The sequence below is a fragment of the Bicyclus anynana genome, chromosome 19 (genome assembly GCF_947172395.1).
Source record: "Bicyclus anynana chromosome 19, ilBicAnyn1.1, whole genome shotgun sequence".
Classification (NCBI taxonomy): domain Eukaryota; kingdom Metazoa; phylum Arthropoda; class Insecta; order Lepidoptera; family Nymphalidae; genus Bicyclus; species Bicyclus anynana.
Window position 1 is genome coordinate 14050096 of NC_069101.1, and position 22337 is coordinate 14072432.

Consider the following 22337-nt stretch of genomic DNA (forward strand, 5'->3'; position numbering starts at 1 on the left):
AGCTACGCGTATACTCAACGTCTGTATACGTCGTGACACGTAAAAAGTACGCTGATATTGTTAGGTCAAGAGGTAACTTCGATGAAGATCATATTTTTCATCAACCAACTAGCGGAACAGATAAATGTTGCCGTGACGTAACTAAAAGAACATTGAAATCGCATTGGTATACTTATTTGTAGATCCCACAATATTGACATGTAGAAGCTGTGGGGAATAGTGATTTATTGATAAATGTTTCTTAATGTACTATTAACCCAAACTTAAGTGCCATGTAATCTTTTTATCTATACTTATAATAAATCTGTAGAGAGGTCAATTCTGTACATGAAATATATTTCCAAAATAACTATCAGGGGGTGATTAGTGATCGATACTGATGCCAAAAATGCAATCAGTAAAATTTTTGTCTGTCTGTCTGTCTGTCTGTCTGTCTGTCTGTCTGTCTGTATGTTCTTTATAGAAACAAAAACTACTGGACGGATTTTAACGAAACTTGGTACAATTATTCAACATAATCCTGGGCAGGTTATAGTATACTTTTCATTACGCTACGATCAATAGGAGCAGAGCAGTGAAAAGAAATGTTGAGAAAACGGGAGAAGTTACTCAATTTTTTAAGCTTACGTCGCGTGTACAGCCTTAATGGTTAAAGCTACATAGAAATCATGTATGACGGAAATGTTCTCCTTAAAATTATCTATAAAAACACAACAGCATATATATGTCTATCTTTTATGGTTGACTCACAATAACACGTGTAACTCCCGATAGCTTAGCAGTTCGGAGCTTTCTGATTATATTTGTCTACCCTTATGTTTATAACACTCATCACTCATCCCTAATAAGAAAGTTAACATTATTACCTATTCAATAAAAAAAGAATCATAAAAATCGGTAAAGAAACACCAAAGTTATACATGAAATACGCTAAGCCATTGCGCGTGAATACTAATTCATGCTTTAAGGACTTTAAGGATTATTTTTGTGTAACGGTTGCAGCGCTCGACGCGACTCGCGGTGGAAGGAATAAATAAAGAAGTGCAGCCTTAATCAGTAGGGTAGGGGTAGGGTAGGGGTAGAGTAGGGGTTGGGTAGGGGTAGTGTAGGGTAGGGGTAGGGGAGTGGTAGGGTAGGGTAGGGGTAGGGTAGTGGTAGGGTAGGGTAGGGGTAGGGTTAGGATAGGGTAGGGTAGGGGTAGGGTAGAGGTAGGGTAGGGTAGGATAGGGGTAGTTGAAAGTTTACAACGACTTTCACGCGGACGAAGTCGCGGGCGTCCGCTAGTCTTTAATAAATACTTTTGATAATAATTTAATAATAAGTAACCATACGTGTACAAATATAGTTTAGTTATCTAGGGTTAATGGTTACGACCGGGATTGACTTTGACGGGATTGTGTATTTTTGACAGCAGACTTTTGCATCTAGATTTTAGGATTAAGATTAGGGAATGTGTATTTTTTATACATTACATAATGATTGTGAGGATTTTTAGGCGGTTTAAAGAACAACACCACGCTAACGAAAGAAAATCATGAATCTTTGAGAAAATCTCTAAAGTAGAATGTTGTCGTTCTTTTTACGTGACACCTACTATATGGTACACATGTTACCAAAGGTTACCACACGGTAAGCATTTTACATTTACAGAAATAAGTTCATTTATATTTTGATTATGCTACAGCTTCTGTATGACATAAAATTACTTGCAAAGCTCAGAATATAGAAAACTCCAGAAGGTATGATCGCTCATAGGAATAGGGATAATGACAGTTTTTTAAATTGTATATAAATTAAGAGTATACTAATAACAAAGCAATTTTGTAAAAGTAACAGGGTATCTGCGATCATTACTTTCGGAGCTACAGAGATATAAAGGGTCAGATTCGCGGCGCTGCCGCGGATCCCTGAAAAACGCTCCATACAAAATGGCACGATTTAGTGACGTCGTTGGCTCGCTGATCGTTAGGTTTGTATGGGCGTTCAAACAAAATTACTAATATCTTTGTTATATGTGCGTTTATGTTTCTAGTTTATTTATTGAAAAATGGCACATTTAATGTAAGGAAGCTAAAACTGTATGAATTTTCATCTAATTACGATAAAAAAAATTTAATCAATTTTGAAATTTTATAATCTTATTTATTTTACAAATATCCAGACAATCTTTGCTTTTTATGTATAAATTAGTTAACATTGACCTTATTTACCCGAATGTACCATAAAAATCAATATATTCAAACCTAGTCATCATCCCCATTAAGCCATTGAAAGTACTCTTTTTTGGTGTAATTTCCAGACCAAGCATCACTCTGTGTATACCGTGTTGTGTGACGTGCTATACAGGTACAATTTTTGAACACAATCGGCGTGCTTTTTAATGACGGCTGAACGTGGTTTGTACTTTGTCCCAAAGTATTCTGAGTTGCCTGTGTATTCTGTGGTTAACTTGAATGATACTGCATACGATTGGGCGACCGTTTGGCTTTCATTGGGGCATGTATTGGGAGATCTTCGAGAAGTTATAAAAGCTCTTGTAGGTAATGCTCATACCAGAGTAAGTACATTGGATACATACAATTGAAGTTAGTATCTGTGACTTCAAAATACTTATTTGCATGTGTTTGTAATAATCTAATCGAATAATGAATCTCTGGATGCTTGAACCGATTTTAATTGCACTTTCACTGGAAGATAGAAGGGTTTACTGAGCAACATGTATGCTACATTTTTATTGCGGATGAAGTAGCGTTAAGCGTCCACTAGTTATAAATAAAATATACAAACATAGTCCCGTTAAAGTTTTTAACTGGTAATAGACAACTCACACAAAAGTAATTGATGCAAAAATCAAACTATAACATATTCGTAGTACGTGAACGAAATGCGAATGTAGTGCAAAATATATTAATACATATAAAGTCTGCGAGCACTTTCGATTGAGATCTTGGGCCACGAACCTTAACGCTCAGAGAAAAACGCTCTTTACTGCGAGCGTTAAAAGCAAATGAAATTATTCCAATCAAGAAAACTTAACAGTTACTTTAAATCACATAGTTATAAGTTAACCACTAGACCAATAATAATTCAGTTAAATTTTCGAGCCACGAAACGAGATTTTATTTTTGGGGGACGACATCGCTCGCGTCCGTAGGACTACCACCTTTACTTCTTAAAAGGCCCACCCTACACGTGTCCCCCGGGTGGTGCTAAACGAGCGACAACGCCGAGTCACAGGCGGCGGTTAACTAACCTGTTCAAGGTTACCACAAGCCCTGAGGACTTAAATACCCTCAAAAAGTGTGGCAGTAGCACCTTGGGAAAGTGCTACTGGTGATTTTCCCAACCCCTTTTAAAATGAAATGTCGTATAACAAGGAAAGTGATTTGTCATGCAATCCGGCCAACCCCCGGCGCTCTCTGGTACCCGGGCTAGAGAGTGTGAAATCTGTTACCGAAGACACCACTGGAGTGAGTAACCAGGCTCCAGTGCCTGTTAATGTTACTGGAAAGAAACTAATTCAGCAGGCTTTTCATCCCAGCCTATTTGTGAGAACAAGGAGCATGTCTACAGGTAGTGCACCATGCTCTAGTAGTAATGAACCACCTACAGATCTCACGGAACGCAACAACGATCCAAAACCACATAAATCTGTTCATCATCCTGAGTGGCAGAGGGTACCTACAATCAGAAACCCAAAAAGAAAGAAAATGTCTGGCACACCATCACCAGAAGGGAATACTGTGATGTCAAATCAATTCGGATCATTGGACATTGATGTAGATGATGCAGAAACTCTCCAATCTAACAATAAACAACATGTATTAAAACCACCACCCATCATGCTATACGGTATTGAAGATGTTGCGAAACTGACAGAACTAATCAGATTAAAATTAGATAAAGAAGAGTTTACAATCAAAGTTGTTACCCGAAACCAACTAAGACTTAGTTGCCCGACAATAGAGGCATACCACATACTTATGAAAATCGTAAGGGAAAACAATCTTATTGGTCACACTTTTTCTAGAAAGGACACAAGGCCTTATAGAATTGTTATAAAGAAGCTCCATCCGAGTACACCTATAGAGGCAATAAGGGAAGCTATTGAAGAGTCCGGAAACACAGTCTGTGGTGAAATAATAAATGCCCGATATGGACCAAATAAAATACCGCTTTCAACCTTCTTTGTCAATTTAGACCCACATCCAAACAATCCACAGGCTAAGAAAATTTCTCATATATTTAATACAAAAGTTATTATTGAAGATCCAATAAAGAGAACAAATGTGCCCCAATGCAAAAGGTGTCAGCAATATGGCCACACTAAAAATAACTGCCTTAGGCCATATAGATGTGTGAAATGTGCAGAGAGCCATAATACAACAGACTGCCCCAAAAAAGATCGAAATACCCCAGCTAAGTGCTGTCTATGTTTAGGTAATCACCCTGCAAACTATAAAGGCTGTGAAGTCTATGTTGAAATCAACAAAAGAAAAACTTCACGGAGAGATCATACAAAACAAAGAAAACTAACAGCGCACAAAGATCAACAACAGAGTACTGTAATACAAGAAAATGGTCAAAAATCCGATCCAACTTTAGGAGCAAAGGAGAAGGAACATTCATACACTAGACAGCACTCCTCAAACCAATTTAAAACTAGAACATATGCAGAAGCTACTAAAAATCAGAACAAAGATGAAATTTCAACAGACACTAAATTAGAAATACTACTCACAAAACAAGCCGAAAAGCTAGACAAATTAATAGACCAAATGTCAATAATGATGAACTTATTGACCACAGTAATACAAAAGATCATCTAATGGCTACCCTAAGAGTGGCAACGTGGAATGTAAATGGTTTGATTTTACATAAGAGTGAAGTCGAACTATTATTGAACATTCACAACATAGATGTGCTGCTGGTGTCAGAGTCTCATCTTACTTCCAACCACAATTTTACCATAAAAGGCTACATTACATATGCAACACCACATCCTGACGGAACTGCCCATGCTGGAGCGGCCGTAATTGTAAGGAAAAGTTTGAAGCATGAAATCCTCGAGGATTATAAAACACCTTACTTACAAGCCACAACCATTATGTTGTATGATAAACACGGGTCACTTACTCTTTCGGCTGTTTACTGTCCCCCTAAACCAAACCCTAAGGAAACCCAATTCACTGAATATTTTAAAACTCTTGGACATAGATACATTTGTGGTGGTGACTGGAATGCCAAAAACGTGCATTGGGGATCGCGCCTGACACTACCTCGAGGCAGAGAACTTAACTCAAGTTTAATTAAAAATAACCTCAATATACTAAGCACTGGTGAACCAACTTACTGGCCCACAGATCCCAACAAATTACCGGACCTCTTAGACTTCTTTGTATATAAAGGGTTATCAAATTTGTATGTAAGTGTAGACAGTTGCTATGACAGTTGCTCAGACCATACACCAGTACTAGGTACGATTAGTACATCAATAATTTCAAGGCCGACAAAAGAATATCTATATAACAAACAAACAGATTGGCCAGCCTTCAGAAAGTATATTGATACTAATCTATCACTAAAAGTTCCACTCAAAACAAATGACGACATTGACGAAGCAGCCAAAACCATAACAAACATAATACAAACTGCTGCATGGATCTCTACTCCAGATTTAAACTTCACGCCAGGTAGTAACAACTTACCTATGGACATTAAAAATAAGGTGTTAGAGAAAAGAAGGCTCAGAAGAGTTTGGCACAATAGTCGTCATCCGTCGGATAAAAAAGCGCTTAAGCTGGCAGCAGTCAATCTGACATTGTATTTGAAAGAGGTAGAGAACGACACCTTAAAATATAAACTAGTAAACCTGTCTGCAACGAAAAGCAATGAATATTCACTCTATAGAGCTGTTAAAACAAGCAAAGCTGCACCCATAACCACAAAACACCCACTAAAACTGGAGAATGATACCTGGGCTAGAAAAGATGGTGAACGTGCAGAAGCCTTTGCCAAATTTCTAGGTGAAGTTTTTACTCCAAATAACGGTAACCCAGACACTGATAGAGAAGTCGACGAGTTTTTGGATTGTGATCTTCAACTAAGCTTACCAATAAAAAGCTGCACTCCTAGAGAAGTCTGCAGAGTAATAAAAGAACTTGAACTTCACAAAGCACCGGGATACTGTTTAATAACGGCTGAAGTACTACTACAACTTCCAAGGAAAGCGATTGTGTTTTTGACTCAACTTTTTAATGGAATCTTGAGAACATCCCACTACCCGTCTATTTGGAAAATTTCCGAAATCATTATGATTCCAAAACCGGGGAAGCCACCGCATCTAGTTACATCCTATAGACCCATAAGCCTACTACCAACATTATCCAAATTATTTGAAAAAATAACTCTGTCCAGGCTTAAAACTATTATGCATGAAAGGGAAATTATTCCTCAGCATCAATTCGGATTCAGAAGCCAACATTCCACTGTGGAACAAGTACACAGAGTAGCAAAAAAAATTCGAGAAGCTTTGGAAAATAAACAATACTGCTCTGCAGTGTTTTTGGATGTGCAACAGGCTTTTGACAAAGTCTGGCATGATGGATTGCTATTTAAAGCCAAGCATTGTCTCCCACACAACTTTTTTACATTATTGAAATCATATGTAAAACAAAGAATATTCAGAGTAAAAATTAATGACGCGTACTCGAACTTTCATGATATCAAAGCAGGTGTTCCTCAGGGTTCCGTTTTGGGACCCACACTCTATCTATTATACACTGCTGATATTCCCGTCTCAAAAAATGTACTTACCGCTACATTCGCTGATGATACAGCGGTATTGTGTAACAACAAAGACGCACACATAGCTTCAAATATCTTGCAAGAACACCTGAATAAGATAAACTCATGGATGACTAAATGGCGTATCAAAGCTAGTTCTACCAAGTCAACACATGTGACCTTTACTTTGCGAGCAGACGAGTGTACTCCCGTAAAATTGGGACTAGATATCATCCCCCATAGCGACACTGCAAAATATCTTGGGATCCACTTGGACAAAAAACAAACATGGAGAACACACATAGTAAAAAAACGCGATGAATTAAATCAAAGCTTTAGAAAACTCAACTGGCTTATGGGAAGACATTCGCATGTCTCGCTCAGTAATAAATTGCTCATTTACAAAACAGTAATAAAACCAGTATGGACCTATGGCATTGAGCTATGGGGCACAGCAAAAAACTCAAACCTGGAAATATTACAAAGATTCCAAAATAAAGTTCTAAAAACCATCACAAATGCTCCATGGTTCACCAAGATATCGGAATTGCATGAGTATCTAGACATAAAAACAATCAAGGAAGAGGTTGAACTCAGATCAATGAGCTATAAAAATCGCATCATTATCCATGAAAACAAACTTGCTACCGCCCTCAGTGTCCCAATGGATGTTCGAAGGCTAAAGCGCGCATACATATGGGATTTTCTAAAAAAATAAATATCAAAAAATCAATAACAAAGTAAATTAGCCAGCATGACCCTCAATGGAAGGTCAGCTGCACATGCCATAAAGTACTCTCAAGCAATTTGCTTATAGCTGATGCAGCTGATTGCACAATAGAAATTAATTAAATAAAAAAAAAAATTTTCGAGCCAGAACCCATGATGGACAGGCCCAGGTTATTTTATAAAAGCATAAAGTTTGTCAGCTCATATTCCGAACGAAAACGGTAATTACGATAGGCAGTACAATATGGAGTTTGTACGACTATTATAACGTTGTTACGCAGATAACAAAGGTCCTAATCGTTCTAGTATTAGCGTCAATTTCATCTATATTTATTTTATTTATATTTGTGATTGGTAATTCTATCGCCAGATACTTTAGCTTTGTGGAAAATAATGAGCAGACACAGCGGCGTGTAGTCAATACGCAGTACTCATCATGATCATTAACAACCCTTATTTGGCTCACTGTTGAGCACGAGTTTCCTCTCAGAATGAGATCGATTGAGCTAATAGTCTACCAAGCTGGCCCAATGCGGATTTCCAGACTTCACACAAGTAGTAAAGTTCCATGAAAAAAATTATGCATGGTTTTTTTTAGTCACAAATAATCTGATTTTTTAGCTTTCTACATTGAAATTTCTGGATTTCTCCATACAAACTTCCACCCCCTATTTTAGGGAAGTAGGAGGTTAGAAAGAGACAAGAAGTAGCCGATGTCACTCTCCATCCTTTCAACTATCTCCACTTAGGGGTTAGGGGGCAGGATTTACACACTTAGAATTTTTTTTTCTTCTTCACATGATATTTAATTTATTAAAATGCACATAACTGAAAAGTTGGAGGTGCATGCCCCGGAACGAATTAGAACCTACGCCCTCCGAATCGAAGGCAGAAATCATATCCACTAGGCTATCACGCCTCTCTTGCTGGCAGTGTGTATAATAATGTAGTTTTCCATCAATATTTATCATTCCTCAAAAACCCAGCCCCCCCTAGCCAAGTGGCACGTCGATTCTTTTTCTACGATCGCTAACGCTTCGAAAACTAGAAAGATGTATGGAAATGACATTTGCTAGCGACAGGTCACGTGATCAAGATCTGTCATTCCCATACATTTTCGAAGCGTTTGCACATATTATATCACAATTTTCGAAGCGTTTGCACAAAAACTTAAGAAATGGCTTATAAATAACTGTTTCTATAAAATAGATGAGTTTTTACAATTTAAAACCTGACTATATTTATCCAAGACCTCAAGAGCACGACAGCCTACAAATTTTGAAACTACCAATTTATAAATAACTAAAAATTTATTGATATTTTATTTTAAAACTTGGACATTATTTTATTTTAAAACTTGGACATTGCTCATTTATCCCATTATTTTGACAATTGTAATTGAGTGGATATGTTTATTTAATTTTATTAGCGTTAAATAATCTACTATTATGACATTACTATACCTGACATTTATATTATTTAAATTTTTGAACATTCTAATTTAATTCTATAAATGTTCCGCTCAAGTTTCTACTTCATTTTTATCTTATTTTATTTTTGTCTAATGAAATGTAATATATTTTATCTTTTATTATTGCATGTAACATTATTATTTTTAGCAATGCCCTGACAGGGCTCCATGTATCATGCATGCTAAGCTTATGTATTAGTTTGTAAGTGCATGGATGCTAAGTAAATAAATATCTCAAATATCTCACACAGTAAACGCCTATTATAGTGACCACAGTGAATATTTGATCGCACTTTCATGGCCCAGGGTTTCGGCGCAACTGTGGGTGATTGGTATGCAATAGGTTCGGCGGTTGGCCGTTCGGGTATTAGGTAGACATACGTAATAGCTATTCCCTTCCGCGCTGATGTAAACTTTACACCCAGACTGTAGGGGATTATTATTTACGTATTCTGTGCTTACTCTACAAAGATATACTAGTAAACGCCCGAGACTTCGTCCGTGTGAAATACGCTTTTCATCATCATCTCCGGCTCACTGTTGAGCACGAGTCTCCTGTCAATGAGATCGATTGAGCTAATAGTCTACCAAGCTGGCCTAATGCAGATTTCCAGACTTCACACAAATAGTGAAGTTCCATGAAAAAAATGATGCACGGTTTTTTTTTAGTCACAAATATTCTGCATACGAATTTTTAGCTTTCTACATTGAAAATTTTGGATTTTAGGGAAGTAAGGGGTTAGAAAGAGACAAGAAGTAGTCGATGTCACCACAGAACAGAGATCGCTAAAAGCTAAAGTTATTTCTTATATTTGTGGATGTCACTCTCCAATCTCCATCCTTTCAACTATCTCCACTTAAAAAATTACGTCAATTCGTCGCTCCGTTTTGCCGTGAAAGACGGACAAACAAACAGACAGACAGACATGCACACTTTCACATTTATACTATTAGTAAGGCACGAAAATCCCAATATTTCATATTCAAGTCCTGACTTGAACCCAGCAAGGAATCTATGATCCGAAGCACAGCTAAAAGAAGCATTGTAGAAATTATGAATTTATACAATGAATCGAACCTAGGACCTCTTTATTTAAAATCTATTCATTCGCAGCTGTCGGAGAGGTCAACAATATCGGTATAAATTACATAAGACCTCCAATCACTTCCTAGTGATTTGTACAATTCGATATAATACTCTTTAACTAAAGGACACTATTATTTGATGGGCAAATATTATAATTATCGTAACGGTGACCTACGGTAGAGGACAATACACATCATGACACAATCTTAACCTTATTACAATGTGCATAGAGTAAATTTTTCATTAGAGCTTTGTGAATATATTTTATTTGCACCTATTTGTGTAATTTTAAGCTGCAAATCTTCTAAAAAGATCGTACATTTTTGTAGTAAGTTCAAAGTAAATAAACTAAACAAAAGATAGTTTAGTAACACCTGAATTTATTAACCGACTTCCAAAAAGGAGGAGGTTCTACGTTCGGCTGTATGTATGTTTTTTTTTTTTTTTTATGTATGTCCAGCGATAATTCCGTCATTTCTGGACCGATTTTGAAAATTCTTTTTTTGTTTTGAAGGGTTTGATTCCAGGGTGGTCCCATTTTTTTCTTGTCAGGATCTGATGATGGCATCCTGGAGAAATCGAGGGGAACTTTCGAAAATCGAAGGGACGGCTAGTGCGTTTGTTAGTGTTTCCATAAAGTATTTTAAACCATTACAATTTTATGAAGGTCTGGAGTTGGTCTGATGATGGAGCCGAAACACAGACGATGGAACTCGTCAACGATTTACAACAGGTACCTTTTGTTTGGGCTTGATTTAATTGTATTGATGAGAACTTTCCACCTAAATGGGTTGTGACTGTATTAAGGGTCTGATGATGAAGACGAAGGACAGTTAAGAGAACTCCTCAACGGTTCACAGTAGCTACCTTGTGTTTGGACTTGATAAATTTGTATTGATGAGAACTTTCCACCTAGATGGGTTGTGACTGTATTAGGTGTCTGGTGATGAAGACGAAGGATAGTTAAGAGAACTCCTCGACGGTTCACAGTAGCTACCTTGTGTTTTGACTTGATAATTTTGTATTGATGAGAACTTTCCACCTGGATAGGTTGTGACTGTATTAGGGGTCTGGTGACGAAGATGAAGGAGAGTTAAGGGAACTCCTCGACGGTTCACAGTAGCTACCTTGTGTTTGGACTTGATAAATTTTATATTGATTAGAACTTGCCAACCATATGGATTGTCACTGCATAGGGGGTCTGGTGATGAAGACGGAGGACAGTCACCTTTCACGATTTTCTGAATATTCATATTACGTGTGGATAAAGGGGGAGTGAAATTTTGTATATGAGTTAGGGTAGTATTTTTAAAATTGGGATTATAGGACTTAGATACTTATCATAAGAAAATAACGTTTCAACTAATTGCTTATTAATTTTTGTTCACACTCAGTAGGTGTGCTAACACTAAAAATTAAGAAATAAAAATTTTAATAAAAAAAATTCAACCGACTTCCAACTCAAAAATTAACCTAAAATAAAAAGCAAAAAATAACATCTTACCTATGTGCTACCTTCTGATCAGTTTGAAGGCGGTGCCAATCCAGTGTCATGTTTTAATTAAAGCCGTTTCTGAAAGAACCACAGAAATTTTGTAATTTAAACGGCTTAAATTAAAACATCACTGGCTTGGCACCGCCTTCAAACTGATCAGAAGGTAGCACATAGGTAAGATGTTATTTTTTGCTTTTTATTTTAGGTTAATTTTTGAGTTGGAAGTCGGTTGAATTTTTTTTATTAAAATTTTTATATCTAAATTATTCTAGCACCTTTAAAGAGGTATTTGTATACTGCATAAATAATATTATGCAGTGTTTATGAAGCGAAGGACGTGACGAACTCTGTAAAATGATATTATATTGTATTATTTTATATTGTATTTCCATATCCAATATTTTATAAATTTTTCTCTTCGTGTGTAAAATCTGCTAATCCTCTTTGGGATTGGCAGGCAGCGTGGCGGAGTATTGGCGTAACCCCTCTCATTCTGAGAAGAGACTTGTGCTTGACAGTGAGCCGAATATATATGGGTTGTTAATGATGAATGATGATGATATTTTATACAAATATATGTATAGTAAACGTTGTAAGCTTGTAGGGGGTAATATTGTTTACAATGCGTCGTGGACTAAGGCCTAACCCCTCTCACTCTGAGAGGAGAATCGAATATTGTCGTAAATTTTGATGATGATGACGATGACGATGATGATGATGATGATGACGATGATGATGATGATGATGACGATGATTGTTTACAACATCGAATGTACAGGAAGTGTAACAACTATATTTATATATAAATATATAATGTAACCAAACACAAAATTAGGCATGTGTGCGCTAAATTCGAAATACTTTTTGCGGTGATTTTGTAGGCACGTTACATATTATCTCGCTATCAACCCATATTCGGCTCACTGCTGTCCCCTTAAAGTAAGTATCTAATAGTATAAAACCGTTAACGGCAGCCAATTATTTAGTTTGGACCGTTGTGGTTTAGAAAGTAGTAGGTTCCAAGAGTCTAGACTCCAGACCCTCAGCCGTCCAAGTGCTCAATACATCCCTCTCGTCGCAGTCGGTCAAAGCCGAAGGTAGTAAACAGGCGCAGTGAACCGCGACGCGCGGAGATGTGTCGAGCGGCGCGCAGAGGCGTGACGGCCGATTTCACTCGTTTCATTGCCAACGCGAAGGTTTCGTGCCTAACTGTCACAGGCTTTGACTTGACGACATTTTATACTATAGACATCTTACGTGCCTACAAAATCACTGCAAAAAGTGATCCAAAAGTGACTCCACTGATCATGGGACGTTGGGGTCTCAAGGTGCTGGAATGGCGACCCCGCAGTAGAAAGCGCAATATTCCCCCACCAGGTGGACTGACAACATCAAGCGAGTCGCAGGGATTCGCTGGATGCAGGCGGCTCAGTATCGTGATGTTTGGAAGTCCCTACAAAAGGCCTATGTCTTGCAGTGGACGTCCATCGGCTGATACGATGACGATGATGATGACACATGCACAATTTTGTATTTACTTATATTATATATTTATTTATATACAGTGTTTATAGTTCCTGAACACACAAATCGACATTGTATATAATACTAGCGGACACGCTTAAGCTTCGCTTTGACTTATGATGCACTTCTTCCCTATCCCTACCCTACCCTGCTTCTACCCGACTCCTACCCTACCCCTACCCTACCCCTACCCTACCCCTACATAAAAAATTTCATCAAAATCGGTCAAGCCGTTTCGGAGGAGTATGGCAACGAAAACTGTGACACGAAAATTTTATATAATAGATTTAGGTATTATTTGTTTAAATAACTTTCGTTGTTTACTTTGCGAATAAATGAAATTAAGACAATTAGCCAGCTTTGTTCGCCTCAGTTTCGCCGCTCTAGTGACATATCTATTAGAATAAAATCTTTGTTTGACTCTACTTTAAGGCTTTAAGGTTGTTATTTACCAGCAGTGCTCTGTTTCGTCCGCGTAGTTCGCTTTTCTGTGGGAAATACTAAATAAAATATAGCCTATGACACTCACAAATATTATGGCTTTCTACTAGTAAAAGAATTTTCATCTAGATCCAGAGATTATCTCTCTAGAACCTCACAAAATTTGCCTCTTTTTAATATTACTAAGTATAGATTAAAAATTCGTGTGTTGATCAGTTTTATTCAGTTGAAGAAATGAAAGCTATACAAGAAATGAAAACTGTACAAGAATTGCCTAAATTCTACTTTCAATTATTATGTAAAATGTTAGTTTTTTTTTCGCTACGACCTTTTTTTGTTAAGAATAACGCTGACGTTTACTTTGCTGTATTCACGCTTAGATTGTGAATAAAGTTATTTACAAAGCAAGTTGAGTCTAGACCTGAAAAAAACCTACTGTTTATTACCACAAAAACCTAGGAAATGTAATAAAATCTGCAGCTAAACAAAAAATATTATTTCAATAGGATTTTAGAAATAAAAAAACATTATAAAAAGTTTGCAAAAATTGTTGACTAGTTCCTTCTATCTACTTTAATTTTTTTTTACTTTTTAATAGCGTCATTTGTGTTATTGTATTTTTTTTCATCAGACCCTGGATACTATCTAAATACAAAGAACTCGTCAAGATAAAACAAACGAGTCCTAGCTCTATGGCACTCCATCGTTGAATTACAGAGAATTATGACTACCTTCCAGCTCCATCATCAAATCAGCTTCATGTCATTGTTTTTCTTTTTTTTTAATTTGATAGTATAACAAATGCAAGGAATGCAAGAAACATGTAGGTACAAAGTGCAGGACTGAGTCATGTTTTAAAAAGAGAAAAAAGGGAAGTCATTATTATTAATAAAACTTATTACTTAAATGTCTTTTAGTATACAATTTAAACGTAAAAATCTTTTAAATAACAACTATTTCTGTATGGGAGAAACTGTAGAATGGGCGAAAAGGCTGAACATGAAATGGAAAATCGGTTGAATGTATATTAAAAAAAATATTTCGTGAAAAAGCTGGCGGTAATTAACTTTGTAGAACCGGACATAACGAACTTTGTTGTTTGAAACGTGAACATGGTTTTTAACGGTTTTCAAAAATCGGGTAAAAGTCTACCATTTAAAAAAAATCAAGACTGATTTTTTTCAATATAGGCTTGGAAAATGGTGTTGTGGTTTTAGTAAGGGGAGATAATAATAAAATCTTATCAATTTATTTTTCTAAATAGTTTTTAGTTAACTAACATAGTGAGCCACGTTATCAGCCCATATTCGGCTCACTACTGAGCTCGAGTCTCCTCTCAGAATGAGAGGGGTTAGGCCAATAGTCCACCACGCTAGCCCAATGCGGATTGGCAGACTTCACACACGCAGAGAATTAAGATGATTCTCTGGTATGCAGGTTTCCTCACGATGTTTTCCTTCTCCGTTTGAGACACGTGATATTTAATTTCTTAAAATCCACACAACTGAAAAGTTGGAGGTGTGATATTATCTATAGTATAAAGTAATCATTGATTAAGTTACATTCTTTTGTTCCTTGTTTTGTGTTTGACTGTGTGTGCACTTATTATATATGCATGTATAAGTGAATGTGAGCTATTTATAAACAGTATCTATTTATGCATGTCTTTAAGTATGTTGTACGTAAATAAATAAACAAATGTACCTACGTTTTCTCTAAAATAACTCACACAATACGACATAACACAGATGATAAAATTGCATTTTCAATTTATGTTTCACCTCGCCCGGCTCGTTCACACCTCTGCGACCTTGTTATTGACGCTACTGGATGGTACAGCGTCGTGACATCGAAACACTATTAAAAAAAAACTTCATTGTTTTTTTTTCTCCCACGTTTTACCAAACATCGATTTTTCCAGCTAACGGTCAGTGTTATGTTATTTAACAGAGGCGTAACTTTCTAAATTTGCGTGTTTTTTTTATTAATTGTCCATTGTAAAGCCTTTATTTTTTTTATTTACGCAAATCTGTATCCTAATCCCTAATCTAAACTTGAGTACTTTTCTTTAATTAATATTTAACTTTTTTCACGTGTGTAAGTATTTACAAAATACAGCTGTGATTGTCAAGTGGATATGACCTGTGTCTTCGATTTGGAGGTCATAGATTCAAATTCGGTCCAGGGCATCCTCCAACTTTTCAGTTATGTGCATTTTAGGAAATTTATCTATTAATATAAGCATTTACTTTTTGCACTAAAAATATAGTCCATACAATAGAATGACGAATAAAATATATAAATTAAAACTAAGAATTACATAGTATATTATATTAAATTTAGGAAATTGAAACTCACATGTCTCAAACGGAGAAGGAAAAACATCGTGAAACCTGCATTACAGAGGATCTTCTTAATTCTCTATATGTGTGTGAAGTCTGCCAATCCGCATTGGGATCTATCCACTTTATTATTAGCCTAACCCCTCTCATTCTGAGAGGAGACTTGTGCTTAACAGTGAGCCAAATATGGGTACTAATGATTTACACAATACACAATATTTTGAACTCAGTTCTATAACGGTAGTAATTTATCTTAATAGCTTTATTTATTAAGAAACCTTTGTACACACATCAATGTCTTTAAATATTATAATCATCATCATCATTAACGACCCTTATTCTGCTCACTGTTGAGAACGAGTCTCCTCTCCGAATGAGAGGTGTTAGGCTTATAGCTCAGACCGACCACTAATTGGTCTGAGGCTTAGGGTGCTTTTCCACCAGAGATGTCCTCTGCAGCTATGATGATGTGAAATCTACGCTTCGAAAAAATGTGACCGATTCCACCAATACTAGGCTATGTAGCTGTACGAGGAAGATGCGCTATAAAGATGCGCCGCCGCAAAGTGACACTCCCATGATATGCGGGCGACGGGGGGAAAGACTGCGCGGGTGTGAAATCGGGTGTGAAATCGTGTGTGGGGAAGTGAGGTGCATCAGATGTGGGTTTTTCATTCATCGCTACACCCCCCCCCCTGGCCTGCGCGAACCATCGGAAGTGTTACGAACGAAGTTGCCAAGCTATAGGTACTCTGCTCTGAACATTGCTACCCACTCGATACGGCCCATAACACGCATTCTTCCATATAAATACACTAGTACCTAGACGCCGCGCAGTTTCACCCGCGTGGTTCCCGTTCCCGTAGGAAAATGGGAATAAAATATAGCCTATAGCCTTCCTTGATAAATGGGTTATCTAACAGTGAAAGAATTTTTCTAATAGAATCAGTAGTTCCTGAGATTAGCCAAGCTGAAGAGTTTGTTTGTTTGAACGTTCAAACAGACAAACTCTTCAGCTTTATAATATTATACCAATGAATATGATTTGTGGATATTAAACGCATAGCAACGTACCGTATCTCTGGTGGAAAAGCACCCTAATAGTCCACACCGATGGCCTAATGGGGGTTGGCAGACTTCACACACGTATAGAATTAAGAAAAGTCTCTAGTATGCACGTTTCTTCACGATGTTTATGCCTTCACCGTTTGAGTTGAGACACGTGATATTTTAATATAATAATTTCTTTAAATCCATATACTCCATTATTTAAAATCCATAAACGGCTTTTACATACTATTACATGATATGAAAATAGATACATAATTTACTACCGTTGTACCTATCCATTATCTTATGGTAAAGCCATTATAGACAACACAGTAACTATGAAAACGTGATCGCTGGATATGTCATCTCAATTTACATCCCAATCATTTCAGAATCAAACTAATGGGGCTGTTAATGGTCGGAAAATATATTTTTGTATCAAATACAAGAAGTATAAACACAATTCATTGTTTTCTGCTTGCACAGTGAGCGCGAGCGGACTGCCTTCAGTTCAGTCGTCTTGCGTCGGCCCAGCGGCGCGGACTGGATAGACGGTTGTTCGCTATTCGAATTTGGAATAAAACGTCGCGAGTGCACGTAATCTGTGTTTTTATTTTTTTTTTAATTATAGCTGTCCTGCAATTTCGTTTGTGATCTGTGCCCGGATTTAATTAGCAACCAGAGAGGTTTGTTATTTTTTTTTAATGAAAATTTCAGACGAATTTTTTCTAAATGAAAATGCATAGCGAGTAATAATCATAATTTACTATTCATAATCCATGGTAGGATATTAGTATATTGGTAAAATAAATTGTTTTAAATTGGAAATACGATTCTGTATAGTTGTGTATGCAGAGGTTTCTCAATTTCTATTTAGGTAAATAGAAACGGTAAAGGATAAGTAGAATGCAACGTATTTTCGAGATAAAATTTATGAATTGAAACTATGAATTGATTTGTATTTTCTATATTAGGAAGTGATATTGCAGTTTCTGAGATAATAATTACTTGGGTATTTTATTAAATATTTTATTAGTAAAAAATAAATTGATGTTAAGAGGTCTATGTAATAGATATTTTGTCATGCTTTCTGGCGATGAATTACCTATGTATTGTATTATATTTTATTGTAAAAGTACACGAAAGAAGCGGTCTGTTATTAGATAATCGTAGTTTTTCCATTGTTACCAGGTTTTTTCTCGATTCGGTCAACTGACTCCAGCTTAACTTTCCGTTTCGTGCAATTACTTAACTGACGTTTGTAGAAAAAAAATATATATTGCAGGAAGTTCATTTTTCAATGAAATGTTTGCATAACTTACTTTGAATAATATCTGTCATGTTTTAATTTATGTTTTGTACTCTATTTCAAATGACCTTTATCCTAAAATAACACAAAATTCAAAATTATGGAAGAGTTTGGGAATGCCTTTGCCTGTAAATGGTATTAAAAATAAAACATAACATAGATAACTATTTAAAAAGAGCTAGAACCCAGAGCCATAAAGTAAATAAATAAAAATAGTTGGATGTTCTTAGTAAAATTATGAAAGTTAGTGTGATTGTTTGACACACAACAAAGGATCCGTCTAATTACCTGTTAATGCTTAGCACCGAAATCAAATTATCTAAATGAAAAAAAAAAACATAGAGAGAAAAAATCTTGCAATCTTTTAAAGAAAAAGGTAATATTTCGTGTTACGACAATACACCAAATTTATTGAACATTTTTTACGTGACTAAACTGTCTAAATAGTCGTATATTAAGTAGAGTCCAAGGTTTGTTAGTAAACATAAAACCACAGACAATGTTTGTTTTTTTTTCACACAAGGCTACATGTAAATCAGCCAGTTTTTTTAATTAAATCACGGATACATAACGTAAAGGAAACTAACAAAGAGTGTAATTTTAGTCAGATGATTAATAATTGATTGAGTGCTTGTAGGCGGAAAGAATTTAGACATGCAACAAATTGCCTAACATGGGTTAGTTTTTTGGTTCCTTATAGTTTCACGGATTAAAAAATATAAAAGATTTAAACGAGCATTTCTTGCAATATACCTATTTATATGTATGTATGTTATTTTGAAATCTCAGTAATGGACAAAATTTACAATGAAATTTTATATTTTGATTTTTTTTATTTACTTAATTTATACGGAAACGCGTTGAAAAGGAAAAAAATCGACTATTAACGGATGAAACAATTGTCTATTTTTGGTATTTTTGGAACGCATTACTTACTGATGGTTTTTCCATATTGTCATAATAAATTATGTAATACGGTAGCTCAGATATACAAGATGCTCGAGAATATTTAAGACTAGCTGATGCCGCGCGGTTTCACCCGCGTGGCTCCCGTTTCCGTAGGAATATGGGGATGATATATAGCCTATAGCCTTCCTCGATAAATGGACTATCTAACACTTAAAGAATTTTTCAAAACAGACCAGTAGTTCCTGAGATTAGCGCGTTCAATCAAACAAACAAACAAATTCTTCTGTTTTATAATATTAGTAAAGATGCCCATAACTTCAAGGTGTTGGACGAGACTACATATAGGAGCCGAACTGCATAACTAACATTTTTTTTTTAACTAAAAAATAATAACTTTTTATGTTTTCATACAAAGTAATTCAAGTAATTCCGACTATCCATGTAAGTGTAACACACACCTTTATCTATGCTTACATTTTAAAATACGTGAAACTTGGCAACGTCATATTTTAAGATCTATTTACAAAAGAAATATTATTTACTCCGAAAATATAAATTTTAGAACACATTTGAACATTTTTAATTAAAAATATAACCCCAGAGTTATGGGAAATACACCCCAGCACCCTGTATTTATAGATTTATAATAATATTAGTGTTTGTGTTAAATATTCCAACGGTTTAAGCTATTTCCATTCTAAAGGAGCCTAGAGGAGCTCAGAGAAACCCAGTCTTCATAAAACATTGAAATTTGGCCATAAATTAGGCACACAGAACACATGTGGCCAATTTTCAAAGAAATCTATATTTGCAATAATCAGTTAAATTACTGTTAATTAAGTTAAATTACTGTTAAATTAAAATAATTGTGTGTTATATTAACACACAATCATTTTAATATTTTCACATTGTAATATTAGTGCGATTGTACCTAATTTTTAAAGTAATAAACAAAGTTACCGAAAAAATCAAATTAAAATATTTTTGTACATTATGTGAATAGGTCACACTTGGATATTAGGTATGTCTAGGTATCTATAAAATTCTTAGATAATACCCCTGTTGCTAAATTCTAGAACATTGTTACTCAATTAGTGGTACAATTTATCCCCAAGGGCGTAAGAAATTGTATTCTATGCTCCAACGTTGTTGTAATATCAAAATTATAATACCTGTATTATTTAGTTAAATATAGGAGTAGAAATTTTGTATTAAATAATTTCAAATTAATTTTACTTTTTATTGACACCATTTAATAATTGTTTCGAAATTCGTGATCTGAAAACTGATTGTGTATTGATCGCGACCGGCATGATGTCATGCACATCACGACCAGTGCTGCAGGCATGTGATAATACTTGATCGTCAGTGACTGATATTATAGCAACAAAGCCGCCTGTATGCTAATTTTTAGTTTTAGTTTTTCTTTTTTTTGTTTTCTATTAAGTGTGCAATAAAGTGTGTCTTCTTCTTCTACAGTTGTCCCTGCTTAATTATCTAGCTAAATCAATCTTCGAGTCAATAGTAAAAAGACACATTTTAGGCGTTTCCTAGCTTAGACTGCATTATCGCATTATCAGGCGTGCTTGCAGTCAAGCGCTATACAATAACATAAAAAATCAATAGGCGTAAATTTAAATGGTTCGTTACACACTCGTATAAGTTATAACAAACTTTCGCATATATAACACGTTATTCAATACAGTCGTAAATTTTTATTTAATTATCATTGCAATTGAATAGCCCGTTGTAACCGCGAAAGCATGGGACATGGGATATGGATACGGTCGTAAAGCTGTCTCGCTCTCACGGTGTCATTGTACACCATCGGTAGAAATTCTATCACTAGAAACTCTATACGATGAAAGTTCTATAATAAATATATTTACTTACTTCGTCATTAACTTATTTTAACAGCCCACTGCAGAACCAAGAGATGGGTTATAGATTAAGTCGTATATCTCTCTCTTGGTTATAAAGCAAGGTATTCCTGAATGTAGCAGACATATCGTCTATGGTCCAATTTAGATGTGGTCCAATCGCGAATCAGGTCAATTGGCGGAAATGAGAATCGCGCGTAAATGGTTGCAGCTCATTGGTCGAAATTTAGCAGTAAGTATGCAGTTAATAAGACACAGAAGTCTTGTCCACAAAAATGTGAAGAAACCTTGGCTTCTTTGGAAATTTGGGTACCGACAGTCATAATAAAATATCCAAATTAAATCGGACAATAAAATTTTATATTTTTTTATGAACCTGACCTGGTACTCTAATCTTTGACCCCATTAATATAATAAAATAAAGCAGTTTTATCATACAGGGCCCTACAGGGCCAGAGAATCTCTTCTTATAGGAAAGGGGAAATAGTAGAAGATTCGATTTAGAAATACCTTCACCCATCTGTTAAATGTATGAAAGATGTTCTATATAAAATTTAGTACGTTAAAAATATATTGCGAGTAGGTTGCCTAAAAATTTCCTGACCAAACTGTTATTAACTATCATTAATGAGGAAACCTACTGGCAATATATTTTTTAACATCCTAATTTTGTTATAAAACATAGGTGAAGGTCATTTCTAATTGTCTAAGATCCGTATTAGGTATATCAAATTTAGTCATATACATGATTAACATTCTTCCGTGGCACAGTGGTGTAAAATCACCAACTACCCAACCTGAGACAGATCTGTTCCTTAAATTTCTTCAAAGAAAGTTATAAGAGAGTACTTCATACCCCAACCCAAGATTCGAACCTATTACCTCGTGATCCAAACTCACATTGGCTAAACTCTAGACAAAACTCAAAAAGCGTTAAAGCTATGCATTATTAAATAATAAATTCTTCTTACTCTGCGTCTTATTAATCTTTTAACACCCTCAGATGATTATAAATATAATAACTTGTTTCTATTCTCTATGGTTGCAGTGAAAAGCGCTTTATTTACAAACAAGCGCACAAACCGCTTCAGATAACAAACAGCGCTGCGTTTGTTCGCTCCATTCATTCATTCGATCGTTCACATTCAATAGATCATTGTTACCATATTGTTTTTGTTGTCGAGTTTTAGCACCTCGCTTGACGCTAGTGCTATTAATACGTTCAAAAACAATAATTTTAAATAAAGAACATTGATTGACACTGAGATATTCTGAGCTTTGCCGATTTTAAAGTTTTTTTTTAAAATTAGCTAT

At 35.6% G+C, this 22337-nt stretch overlaps 1 protein-coding gene across 1 annotated transcript in view; it reads left to right on the forward strand.

Annotated features, from left to right (window-relative positions):
* Positions 1 to 17421: 17421 nt before the first annotated feature.
* LOC112055481 (Ig-like and fibronectin type-III domain-containing protein 2) overlaps positions 17422 to 22337 on the forward strand; it is a 171636-nt gene continuing 166720 nt past the window's right edge. Inside the window, exon 1 of the mRNA XM_052887272.1 lies at positions 17422 to 17611. The gene's annotated coding sequence lies outside the window, so the exon portion shown is untranslated. The remainder of the gene's footprint in view (positions 17612 to 22337) is intronic.